The sequence below is a fragment of the Hydra viridissima genome, unplaced genomic scaffold, assembly GCF_058129835.1.
Source record: "Hydra viridissima isolate aposymbiotic clone 2 unplaced genomic scaffold, HvirCarnegie_v1 scaffold_4, whole genome shotgun sequence".
NCBI classification, from domain to species: domain Eukaryota; kingdom Metazoa; phylum Cnidaria; class Hydrozoa; order Anthoathecata; family Hydridae; genus Hydra; species Hydra viridissima.
Window position 1 is genome coordinate 8,083,680 of NW_028324303.1, and position 13,467 is coordinate 8,097,146.

The 13,467-nt window shown below is 29.5% G+C and overlaps 1 pseudogene across 1 annotated transcript; it reads right to left on the reverse strand.

Moving 5' to 3' along the window:
- Window positions 1-6,627: 6,627 nt before the first annotated feature.
- LOC149889682 (uncharacterized) lies at window positions 6,628-9,380 on the reverse strand (annotated as a pseudogene). The gene is made up of 4 exons (XR_016451553.1): window positions 9,205-9,380; window positions 8,611-8,773; window positions 6,839-8,478; window positions 6,628-6,756 (listed from the first exon to the last, which is right to left on the reverse strand). The product of XR_016451553.1 is annotated as an uncharacterized LOC149889682 (transcript).
- Window positions 9,381-13,467: the final 4,087 nt, after the last annotated feature.

A 13,467-nucleotide genomic window follows, 5' to 3' on the forward strand; every position in this document is an offset into this window, starting at 1 on the left:
TTTTCTTTTGAATAACTTAGGGTAGTAAAAGACATGCATTTAAAAACACTGTCAATTCTGGAAGGGGGATTTCAGAAAAATCTCTTAATAGTTTTTTATTGAAATAAATATATTATATGTGAGTTTTTTTTTTGCAATAAATATACTACATATAATTTTTTATTTATAACTTTGTCATTATTTTAGATATCAGTAGTAAAAATTTCAGTAGTAAAAATTTGTCGTTTGTTTGATATCTTTATTGCTGTGTTTATAACCTCACCAATATCAAAATATGAATTTATAAACTTTCATTTTTATACTTTGCAGAAAACTTTGGAAAATTTTCTCTGTATCAACCATTTACATAACATTAAAATGTAATGCCACCAGTACAATCTCTTGAAGTACACTGATAGACAAAACAAGATGGCATGTCAATTTAAATTTGTTTATCAATATTTATCATTTTATTATTATTCAGTATAAATCATTAAAAGCTAAATAAAAAGTTATAACTTAATTATATATATATATATATATATATATATATATATATATATATATATATATATATATATATATATATATATATATATATATATATATATATATGTTATGATAGTGTCATGACATATATGCATTAATATACATACACTTAAGTTATAGCTTATTATCTTATATACATATGAAATACATCTTGTTTCAACTCACAAACATATGGTTTTCTTTTCACAATAATCTTTCGTGTATCTGAAATACAGTCTGTTGGTAGCATGTTGAAATACAGCTATCTGAATGTCTTTTTCAGTATTCCGAATGTTATTAAAATGAACTGAAGAAGACTATCAGTTAGCAAATAATTCTTTACATGATAGTATAAGTTACCAAGCATAAACTGACCAATTATTCAATCATTTGGTTGCAATTATTGCAATGTTTTGATTTGGTTTAACAAAGTTCTGAATAAAATCTTAAGTTCCGCGAAATTCTTTTGGGTTAACCAAGATGGCGGCCAAATTTCAAAACTGGCTTCAAAAAAGTCAGGTTATGCCGTTGTTGCGTTAAAAAAGAAGTCGTTAAAAAAGTTTATTAAATGTGAAATCTGCGCATGCGCAAAATCATTAAAACTTTTTTAACGCCTTACGGCGCACAGTGGAAGATAAAGGTGTTTCGGACCAAAAATCGATAACTTTTTTGTTACTAAAAATAGAGATTTGAAATTTTGCACAAATGTAAAGTAGTATATGACGCTTCTTGTGAAATACTCTTTATAAGAATTTTTTGTAATACAATATTAAAAATAAATAAATAAAAATTAAAAACTTCAAAATTGGCAGTTAGTTAATTTACACTTTAACACAATGCTTTACAAATATATGAAAATACCTTAAAATTATTAAAAACTACGAAAAATACATAAAGTGCTTACCTACTAATTATAGAAATATTTAAGACAGTTTCTTAATAACAATTTTTAAATAGTTGTTTTTATGAAATAATGTATAGGTATATTAAGGTGGTACCAGGGTAAAGGTAACTTTTTAACAAGAAATTGAAAACTATTAATAGACTTTAGCTCTTTTCTATTAATGAACAAAAAAAATATATAAAACAGTAGCCAAATAAAAAAATTTTAGTGATAAAGTCATTAATTATGCGCATAATGAGTGTTATTTTACCCCCAAACCTTCTTATTCTTTCATCTAATATAACTAACTCAAAAAGAGTCAAAACTGCTTGAAAATTTGAACATGAATTCTTTAATGTATTAAGAATGTTGTCTATGAAACAGATTTTTTTAAAACATTTTTAATTTTACCAGGTTGACATTCGAACTTTAAGATATAAAATTAAGGGAAATTTGGGACAAAAGCATGATAAAAATGAGTTTTAAATAAAAAATAACAAAAATTTGCTTCACAGACAACATTCGTAATATGTTCATCTTTAAATCTGCAAAATTTCAGCCCATTATCTATTTTCTATGAAAAGTTATTTTTTCTGAAAAATTGAGATTTAGCGAGATAAAAAGCGTTTCTAAGGTCGTTGTTATGAAGCAAGAACCAAACTGCTCTTTAAAAAAAGGCCAAATTTGATTAAAATTAAGAAGATTTTTGACTTTTTGCAAAACGCATATTGAAATAGGTAGATTTAGGAATTCAAAACATTAATTTTGGTATTTTTCAAAATTTTATCAAAAATAGCCGTTTTTTACCCTGGTACCACCTTAAAGGTACTATGTCATAACTACATAGGGACTTTCAGTTCCTGAAATCAGTTCGTTGACTTTCAAAAGCTGCAGAGTATCTTCATCAAGTTCTTGCACATTTCACGCAAAGAGTTTATTTGGCTCTTTACTTCATCTACAATGGCTTTAGTTTTCTTGGAAGTCTCTTTGCAAAATTCAATGCATATAGGTCGACAAAAACGAACATATGAAGGTGCCGGATTTTGCCAAACAACTGCGCCAGTTACTTTATCAATTAGTTTGATAGGCACCAAAGAACTAGTAAACAAATTTGCATAAGAAATAAGTTCAGATTCCTCTGGAAGTTTCTGCTTGTATTGGCTTTGGCCAGAGGAACCATCACAGCCCCATTTACTATATGAAAGTAAATGCTTGAATTCAATACTGTACAGAGAATCTATGGTCAAAATTCTAGCTACAGTGTGATCCAATAAATCTTGCAGTTCCAGAATTTTCGGATGTGTGTTCGTAATTTCTATTGCAGAAGATGGTGGATAGCAGGTCTGTTTAATTTCTTGAATTTTACAATATGGTGGGAATATGGAACAGTTTCGTTCATTTGTCACCTTCCTCATATACAAATATTGTGCTTTTGTTAAATCTAAATCAATAAACACGCTGAGTGCTTCTTCATCAGTTAGCATATTTTTCTGGCTTGCGTTTTCCATAAAACTCGATGTTAATTTTTTTTTGTCTTTATCAGCAATCCTTAATGAGTCCACAAGTTTTGCTTCTGCTTCTTCTCCTATTGAATGCAACGCCTGAAGATATGTATTAAAGATATGCTCCATCGTTTATTAAAAGACGGAATAATGTGCCTTTAAATACCACTAATGATGAAACACAAGTTGTCCTCAGAAAGTTGATAATTTTCTTTTAAAATTGTTGACAGTGCCTCAACTGTCTTTCCTCCATCAATATAGGAAAGCAATAATTTACATTTCAAACACTTAAAAGTTGTCATTTTAACAAGTCACAAAAGTAACTTAAGTAATATTCAATAGTCAAACGAGTCGGTTTCATTTCCTCTGTGAGTTTCTTATACTGATATAAATGTTTCAACTCTTTATATATTGGCAGTGTACATTCACCACAAAATGAGTGCAAAAATAAAAGAATGCCATGGTATCAATAAAAAATTGATAATAAATTAAAAAACATATACCAAGCTATTGTTATAAATGAACAAAATTTGAAACCACGATAAAAAGCGGTTTTCTGTTTTTTTACTTTTATCACTCTTTTCTCGATAATTTCGGAAACCGCACGTTTCTGCAACTCATTCTTATACATGTTTTTAATAAACAACTAGGCTACAATACTACATTAAATGTAAAGCGTGGGGAAGCGTGGGTAACTACCAAAAGTCTCAGTGAACTTGAAGAATATTATTTTTTTTCATTTATTTTATTGTTCAAATAATTACTCCTAAACTGAACCATATAAGTAAAAATGTATAATTTTCTTAAAATCTCCATAACATGAGCTTTTCAAAAATGTATAATACTTTATACTTATTCCTAGAGAGTTTTATAGAAAATTAGCTTTTAAAGTGATGAAGCGAACAGGTTTGAAATGAACATCCGCAAAAGTAATAAACAGTAGGGCTTCAAATCTTTTATTTTTACATAAAATTATGTGAAATTCCTGTATTATAGTAATGATTGACTATTAAACTATTAAATAAAATTGAAATATAATGACAGTAGCGACATTAGTAAAAAACATTTATGATATGCTGTTGCTCTACAATTTTCCACTGTGCGCCGGGGTGACTTTGTTGACAGGGGTCAATTGTTGATTTTTTTTTAAATTCCTAAAACTTAACAAAGATAACATGTTTTAATTTTGTTAGAGATACCAACAATATATATCGACTATTATATCAACAATTTTGGTATATCAACAGTTTTTGTGAATATAGCACAGTTACTTCGTAGACTACTTTGAGTTTATTTTGGCATCTTTTGACACTTCTGATACATTTATTGAACCATTTGAATTCTTAGCCGGTGAAAATGCCGAGGAAATATAAGCGAAAGCGTGGTTCAAGAGCATATGCAACTTCATACAATCAAGAAACGTTGTCCAATTCTATAAAAGAATGTTTAACTGGAAGAATAAGCGTGAGAAAGGCTAGTCGACAGTTCGGAATATACGCTTCCCATTTGCTTTAACCGCTGGACGTTGCTGTTTTCCGTCCGCTAAAGATATAAACGCGCATCAAAAAATAAATACCAAAAAATCAGTTCCTCGGTCTTCTTGCTCTACTGCAACGTCAATTGAAAAGCGATAATTTGAGATCTGACTTCAAGGCTAGTGGAATATTCCCCTTCGATAAAGAAATGGTCATGAAGCGTTTGCCACAGATTAACAAAGACATTGGAGGAGGTACCGGTAGTACTGTTAAGGAAGTATTCAATGAAGATATAGGTCTATTAGTGAAACATTGTGGACAGGATGGGAAAACAAATCGCACCAGAGGGAAAAAGATCACACCTGGCAAAGCGATAACACCGCAAGATCTGGTGAATAACACAGATCCTAGAATCAAAGCATCAAAGAATAACACCAAGAATAACAGTAACACCAAGAATATATATATATATATAAGAATATATATATATATATATATATATATATATATATATATATATATATATAAGAGCCATATTCATATCAAAAGAAATAAAAGATTTAAGATCTGGTAGATTGTCAAATATCTCAGCAGAGGGCTCATCCAATAGAAAGCCACAATTTGGACAAGAATGGGTTGTATTAAGACTTATCTCAACAGCTGGGTTATCAAGTGACAGCAAAAGCTTAGCTCTTGAAATATTCAACTTTTCAATCACTTGTTGTACTGTTATGAAATGTGTACCTCCATTGTAAATGAATAGTGTTATTAATCATAAAGCATACTGATGGAACACCTAAATCTCTTTCATTATTTAAAAGAATTTTTTTCTTTTCAGCAAAAGTAACTCTATCTTTTTCTAAAAAAGTAGATAGTTCATCTTGAGCGAAATTTCGAAAACACGAAGAAGTTGTTGAACGAGTTGTTGCACGTAATGGAGGAAGATAGCTAGGAATTTGACAAGACGGTATGCCAGGCCAAATAGATGTTGGAGATTTATGACGATAGTTTCCTCGAACTATTTGTGGTTTATTAATTACTTTTAAGTAATTTATAAACCACAGTGTTATTAATTACTTTTAAGTTTGCATTTGGAATTACTTTTATCCACATCTGTTTTTCTTCTTCATTTTTAGGAATTCGATATACTGAAAACTTTAAATTATCAGATTTCTTTTTTGCAGATAAATAATTTGTAGTGCAGCCATAAATACAACATTTTTTGCCCATATTTTAATATCACTAAAATGGCGACTAAAGTTAAGCGAAATTTAAAATAGCCCCCTGTTGCGTTAAAAAAGTTTGTCGTTAAAAAAGTTTATTAACTGTGAATTCTGCGCGTGCGCAAAATAATTATAACTTTTTTAACGCCGCACTATGCGTCGCGCTGATAGAAAAAAAGGAAATAGCCTTATAACTAGAGAACTGTTTAACATTTTGAAGTAATTTTTTGAACAAAGCATCAATTATGAGAAATTGTTTGTTTTTATATATATTTATAAAAAAAAGTCCGGTCTTTTTTAAAACCGGTTTTATTCCGGTTTTTTAGTTGGTTTATCCGGACTAATTCGATTTTTGATTAAAAAGATATAAAACCGATAGTTTTTGATATTTAAAACTGATATATCAGTTTTAAGTCTCTATTTAAGTCTGATATATCAGTTTATCTTTTTTAGGGGTTACAGGCATTTTTAGTCTCCAACTTATATTTTCATGTTAAATAAAAAAGGAAATAACATAAGTATTTTATTATAAATAAAAGTAAAATAAATACTCCAGTAGTTCCATTCCCCTCAAATGCAGAATAGAGGTTCTGATGCTAAAATAGGTTTTTAACAATATGTGGCTATGAAAATAGCCGTTTTTAGGTTTTTAACAATATGTGGCTATGAAAATAGCCGTTTATTAAAAGTTGCTTATCAACTACAGCTGCATGGTTTAATGATGCTTCCTTGATTTCTTTTTATAATATGAACCATTACTCTTTATCTTCCTAAAATTATTTAACAACACACATTAAAATTTTAAAAAGTTTTGTTAATAAATAGTATAGTTTAAGATATAAACTATTTATTATAGAAATTATCTATCAAATTCTAATTCTAATAATTATACATTCAAGAAAAAACTGTATTCATTGTAATAAATAGATACAATTGAAATATAATTAAAATTTTTACTCTAAACGTATCTCAGCAATCCTTATGTGGAGCAACATTTAATATTTACAACAAGCCTTCATGAATTGCACTAAGAAAGTTTGGGATTCTTATGTTTCAACTTTTCTAACAATTAGTACTTTTTTTTTTTTTTTGCAAGCATAAAAAAAAACATACTGTTTGATTATGTAAAAAGATCTCAGAAATATCAGATTGGCTACCACCAGCACCTAAAATGTATCATTAATAAAATTAAACGATAACATTAAATATTTAAATTTAAAGATATACATAGCTTTCTCCAATATTTACCTTAAGAACAGTTATCAGCTTAATCTTCTTGCAGTATAGCTTTTATACCTCTTGCATTTTGTTCTTCTTACAGTATAGGTACATGTCAGATGTCATAAATAAATAATTAGCTGTATCCCTAGTATTTTCAGCAAAAGAAGTTAATCGTGCATGACCTACTCGTGCAGTTTTGTTGGCTTTGTTCCTGGCTTCAATGGCACTCTCAGACAAAGAACCTATTGGATACTTAATAAAAGAAACACCATGAACTACCATTCTATGCAGACTGTGACATTGGAATGGCTTTTAAAAACTGATCATTAGAAATGAGACCAAACAGACGTTCAGATTTCTGCTTGAAAATTTTCACATCCGGTCTTGCGGTTGTACTATTTATATCAATTAGCAGGTCCCTAAATAGTTTGATCATAGTGGTATTCAAATTTAGAATTCTTCCAGTCACAGATGGATTATTAAAGAATTTTCGTGCAACATTGCCAGTGTTGGATGTACCACTTCCCTTCCTGACAAAAGATACCCTTATTTTTAATTGTATTTTGAATAAGTGCTGGAATTTTTTTTTGTTTTCAATAAATTCTTGGCTGTTTTTTGCTGGAATTTTTCTTCCTTGTTTCACTGCTGGAAGTTTGCAAGCAGTATTGAAAACCCACTCCATGCTGCATATCCACAAATGAAGACTGCAAATTCCAAGTTTCAATATATTCTTGTCTACATCTTTATCTTTATTCCAAATGGTTTCCAAATTAAACTCCTTAGGACTTGCTTGACATACATGACAGCACTGAGATGCTATATTTTTTTTAAGCATTTTTGATACCACAGCATTAAGTGTTTTACCATCATTCATTGTGGTATAAATAGTTGACAAACTTGAATTTATAAACTTAATATTCTCTAAAGACAAAATTTCATTTTGTAAATGTTCAAACTTCTCTTGAATAAAACTAGTAGTCTCTTTGGCAAAACAAAACATAAGATGACGGGTTGCATCTGGACTATTTGGATTACAATTTTTCCATAGTATCTTTTTTCCACTTCGAATCTCCAACAGTACAAACACTATACTATACACAGTGGAATCATCCACACCTCTCTTCATAGTTGCTGCATTCTGAAATTCAGATTGGTCACTCTGACCATCACCACCCACTTTGCAAATAACATATATGTTATCACGTTCCTCCTGTGCTAAAAATTTAATAAAATTATCATCATCCTCCAAAAGATACTCAAACACTCTAGAAACTGAATGTTTGATCATATTGAATAGACTAAATTTTACTTCAGTTTCTGAATATTTCACCTGCTCTGGATATGTCAATTTTTTGTATTCTTTTAACTTGGTTAAACCTGGAGGAACAAGATGATGATTTTGTGTAACAATTTTTTTAAATTCAGCCCATGTTCTGTCTGTTAGTCTCAAATTGCAAAAAGTATGCAATGATAAATTTGGACCATATAAATTAGACCTGGGTGCAGTAGAGGGATTAGAGGCAAACCTTTTTACAGCATGTTGAAGTTCTTCCAGTTCTTTTCCCTGAAGATTATCAGTTCTTTTACGTTTCATCCTACTCGTAAGTTCTAAAAAAGATTTTCTAGGTTTTGGTGCTTCAGGTGTTCCCATTGTTACAGTATTTCTCCTAAAACATGTATAAAATGTGTGTACAACTTTTAACTTTATATATATACATACATACATATATATATATATATATATATATATATATATATATATATATATATATATATATATATAATACACACATACGTACCTGTTTAACTTCAGTCTAAGACCTTCAAGTATTAATTGGCCCTCCTTCATTTTTTGTTCACCCTGCTTGATGAGCAGGTTACCCTGCTGAATCAGCTTTTCACCCTCTTTTAAAATAAGTTGTCCCTCCTCATATTTCATTATCTGTTGCTCAGGATCTGTTTCTAAGTTATATATATATATATATATATATATATATATATATATATATATATATATATATATATATATATATAACATTTTATTTTAGAATTAATAAAAAACTTACCAGACATATGATTTGTATTCTATTTTTTTATCCAGAAAATCTTTGTATTTAGTGAAGAACAAACTGCTTTTTTTTCCACATTTTTTAAAGTTTTTTATCAACTCAAAAGCTAGTCTTCGAAAAATTTTGAAACTAACCATATAACCAGCATTATTTAGTGCAATAAACTTAGACTCCAAAAGTTTTGCACAGGCTTTAAAATTTTTTCTTAAGAATATATGCCTTGGGGGAAATGTATGTGTTAAAAGTTGACGAAGAGTGAATGAAGCCATTTTGATAGTTAATAAAAATCATCGCAAGGTAAAACTGAATCAAATAAAAACTTACCGGAAGTTGTTGAACTACGGAATTTTCATTTACTTCACAGAATTTTGTCGGTTTTTGAGTAAAATTCACAATAGTAAAAATGATTTTTAAGCATGAGGTCACAGAGGTCGCCTCAATTTTTTTGCATGGCAGTAAATTCAATTCGCAGTAGCTATATTTTATTCAAAAAAAACGAGGCGACCTCTGTGACCACATGCTCAAATCAATCAATGTTTAAGAAATCAAAAAATCAGCAAAAAAATGCTATGCCAAAACCCTTTTTTTCTATTTCTAGTTTTACATTCAATTAAATACATGATTATTTTAATTTCGCATAAAAATAATATAGAAATTTAACACTTATCATATACTTTGAAAGGATTTTAACAAAAATGCGAGTTTTTTAAAACCTCAAAAAAACCCTTAAGATGTCAGAAGTTTAAAAAAACTTTAAACAATTTTTTTTTTATAAAGAGTTAAAAACTAAATGCAAAAAAAAAAAAACTTAAAAAGTTTAAATATGAAAAATCACTAAAAAATATGCACAAAATCCTATTTCCGCTAAGCGATGCATAGTGCGCCGTTGTTGCTTTAAAAAAGTTAGTAGTTAAAAAAGTTTATTGCATGTTTTTTTTTTTATAAGCATATGAAATTTTTGAAAAAGGCTCGGGTATGCTTAAGCAAAAAGTTGAAAGAGGCTCAAAGGTATGCTTAAGCTTAAGCATATTTCTAACAAAATATGCTTATTTCAATACTTTCCTAAAGTGTGCGCGTTACTAAAAGTTAATGGGTATAAGAACAATAAAAAGTTGACTTATGCTCTGTATTTACTTTGATTTTAATGTAGCTAAATTAATGTTATAGTATAATAACAAAAAATAAAACATATATACTATATACAAATGTTATCAATTAAATCAAAGATATGAACTTCGCGTTCCTTCTCGTCCGGACCAATAAAGGTGTCATCTGGAGGAATTTTGTTGGCACTTTCATTTATAGCATCATCTACCTCCACCGGTTGAATATCACCCTGATTTCCTATTGGTTGATCACTGCCAGGATCTATAATGGATGGTGGCGGCACTTTGTAACTATCAAGGCCCTCTGGTTTAACAAGCGAATCTTCTGAGCCATCAGAAGTCATTAAAAACCCAGTCATTGTCCAACATTTCTTCCTTTGCTTGTCATACGTTGAAGTGTCTAAAGCTTTCCATGCTTCCCCTGCCCAATGTGTAATCAAAATTCGTCTCTCTTTTGCAGTGTATTACTGAACCATCTATCAAAATGATTATCTCTATCGAGCCATTTTTGATGTTCAATCGCAATAAGTCTTTTAAGAGTGGCAGCATATCCTGCGTCAACTAGTTGCTAAAGGTCAGTGGCACTTGGTAGACCGTACCATAGAAGTCCTTTAGCAGCAACCACAGCATCTTTAAAACTCTCCTGCATCTGTCCCTTCAAATTGTCTAGCAAAAAAACAAATTTATCAAGCTTTTGTTCTTTTACAAATAATAAATTTAGAAATATATATATTTAAAATTTTAAGTAAATGAAATTCAAATTTTTAAAATAGTTTATGGAGGCTCACTAATATGCTTACATATGCTTTTTTTTTTTCCAAATCTGAGCCTCCATATGCTTATAAGCGTTATGCTCATAAAAAAAACAACATGTAGCTGTAAGGGTCTGCGTCTCGGAATCGTTTTCTCGAAATGAACCGGAATAAGCATAACAAGACGAGAAATGTCCAGGAAAAAATTGACGAATAAACTCACGGCGATCTTCTTTTTGACTAATTAAGTAAATTTTTCGAGATCGTCCGCGTTTTATCATTCGGTCTTATTTTTATAAGATTTTTCATTCCGTAATTTCAAGGCCTTCTCAAACAGGCTACAACAGCTCATTTTCCGTAAAATTAGCGAAGGCCGACTTTTTTACGGTTAAAATTATTTTTTATCCTTGCTTTTGTAAACAAACTTCAGAAACAAATAAAGAGCTTTATTAGGACAAAACATTTTGATTTAATTTCGGAAGCAAATGTTGTAGAATTTTTTTTTACGTTTATAAGTAAGTTAATTACAACAAAAATTTAAAGAGTTTAGCTAAAAATGACTAAATCTCATTTTTATAACTATATGTTTATTATAGCTGTTTAACACTTGTAATACAAATAATAAATTTTTTGATAAAAACAAACAAATATGTTAACTTTATTTTATTAAAATTATTTTGACTTTTTTTAACTCAAAGTATTTTATTTTGAAGTTGAAAGTTTTGCTTGTTTTACTAAACATTCCTTCCCAAAATCTTCAGAGTGTTTTTTACAATAATTGTTTAAAGAAATGTTTTCTAAAATGCAGCAAACTTTTTAACACTTGGAACAAGCAATTGAAATTTACTATTGCAGTTAATAAAAATGTCAATTAATCCTCTCTTGCACAGCAATAGTGAAACTTTATTCACAAGTGTCACTTCAAATGTAAAAAAACAGTAAATAACAAAGTAGACTAAATTGTCAGAAGGTTCTCTTAGTCTTCCCCTGTTCAAAGAACTAATCAAAGTTCCATTTTCTTGAAACATATCAAAGGTGTCTGTTTCTTCTAAAATTGAATGTAATTCCGGAAGTTTGTAAGCAATAAAACCTGCAATATATAAAAGCCCTTTTTTGCATTCATTTGGCAACTGGACCTCACAATTTTCACATATTGACATATCAAACTACACATCAAGTTCACAGTTATCACAGTGGTGGTGAGCAGGAGGAAATATTGTAAAATCTGCTTGCTCGTCTATCAAATTAAAAGTTTTGTCAATTCTAAATTTTTGAATAACATTTTTGCACAGTTATCAGATATGTGCCACCTGACCCTTGCTGATATTTCCTAAACTCTTTTTCTAGTGCATCTGATTGCATTTGTCCTAGCAATACATAAGATACACCGCAATTCAACAAATACTTGGCACAGCTTGCTAATCTTTTAAAAGTTTTTTGCAAAGCACTCACAGTATCAATTGTTAACTTTTTCTCTCTTAATTTTGAATTTACACATTTCAAACTTTCAGCAAAATAAGAAATATAGTTCTCTAAGAAATCTATTTGCTAATCATTGACTAAAGTAATAGGCTTTCTTCGAATATCATTTAATCTAATATATAGACCTTTTGCTTTACTGTTGACAATAAGCCATCACTTGACAACTGTTTTAATAAAAAGTGCAGTATCTTTAGCTTCAGGAATTTTTACACGTAATGCTGCAACTGTTTTATCACAAAAAACTTTGAGAATTAATCCATAATTTTGTCGCTCAATTGGTTTTGGTGACTTGATGCCTCATATAACTTGCTCGCTTAGAATCTGTTTCATTATTAATAACATAACTAACAGCATTCTCCAGTTGAGAATAATATTTAATAATACCTTTGTTTAAAAAAGAAAATAAATATCTCCAGAATCTTCTAAAGTTACATATATTGAAAACTTAGGTACTGGTCCACAGTAAAAACACTAAGTTTTTTTATAACGAAACAAAGTACAGAAAGAAATTATTTCTTTATTTATTTGAACAAAATACAGACACGCAATTATTTCTTTAAAGTTAAATAATTTTGCAGACCTGGAATCTCTTGACACATTAGATTAAAAGTTCTAAAAAAAGACTGATTTTTTAAATAGTAAATTCTACATAACAAAAATAACAAACCTTTCTCTTTCTACTTTTCTTAATAAAACATGACTTATTTTTCCTAATTGTCAAAAAAAAAATCAAAATTCCTTTGTTCCTTTGTGTGTATTTTTAAATGCCCCCGAACGTCGGTAATCTGCCCCCGAACGTCGATTATCTTAAAAGTGAATTTTATTTGCATGGTTTCGTCAAAACAACAATTTTTTTTTTTGAAAACAAAAGAACAACGTTCTGACTGTATAACGCACAAGTTTTTGTTTACAAAGTTAGGTGAATTCGCATTGTATAAAACATTTTAAATAGGTTACATGGAGTTGTTTCACTATTTGATAATTTCCAGATCCACGGATATTAGGAAAACCTATAAACGAAAGATCGCCGTGACTGTCCCGGAATAAAGTTAAAAATCGGGACAATAAATTTTTTTTCGGAATTTAAAAATTGTATCCCGGATATCATTATCTCGTCTCGCCTCGAATAAAAAAAATAACGAGACGCAGATGCTTAATTAACTGTGAAATCTGAGCATGCGCAAAATAATTACAACTTTTGTAACTCCTTACGGTAAGGGTCTGCGTCTCGGAATCGTTTTCTCGAA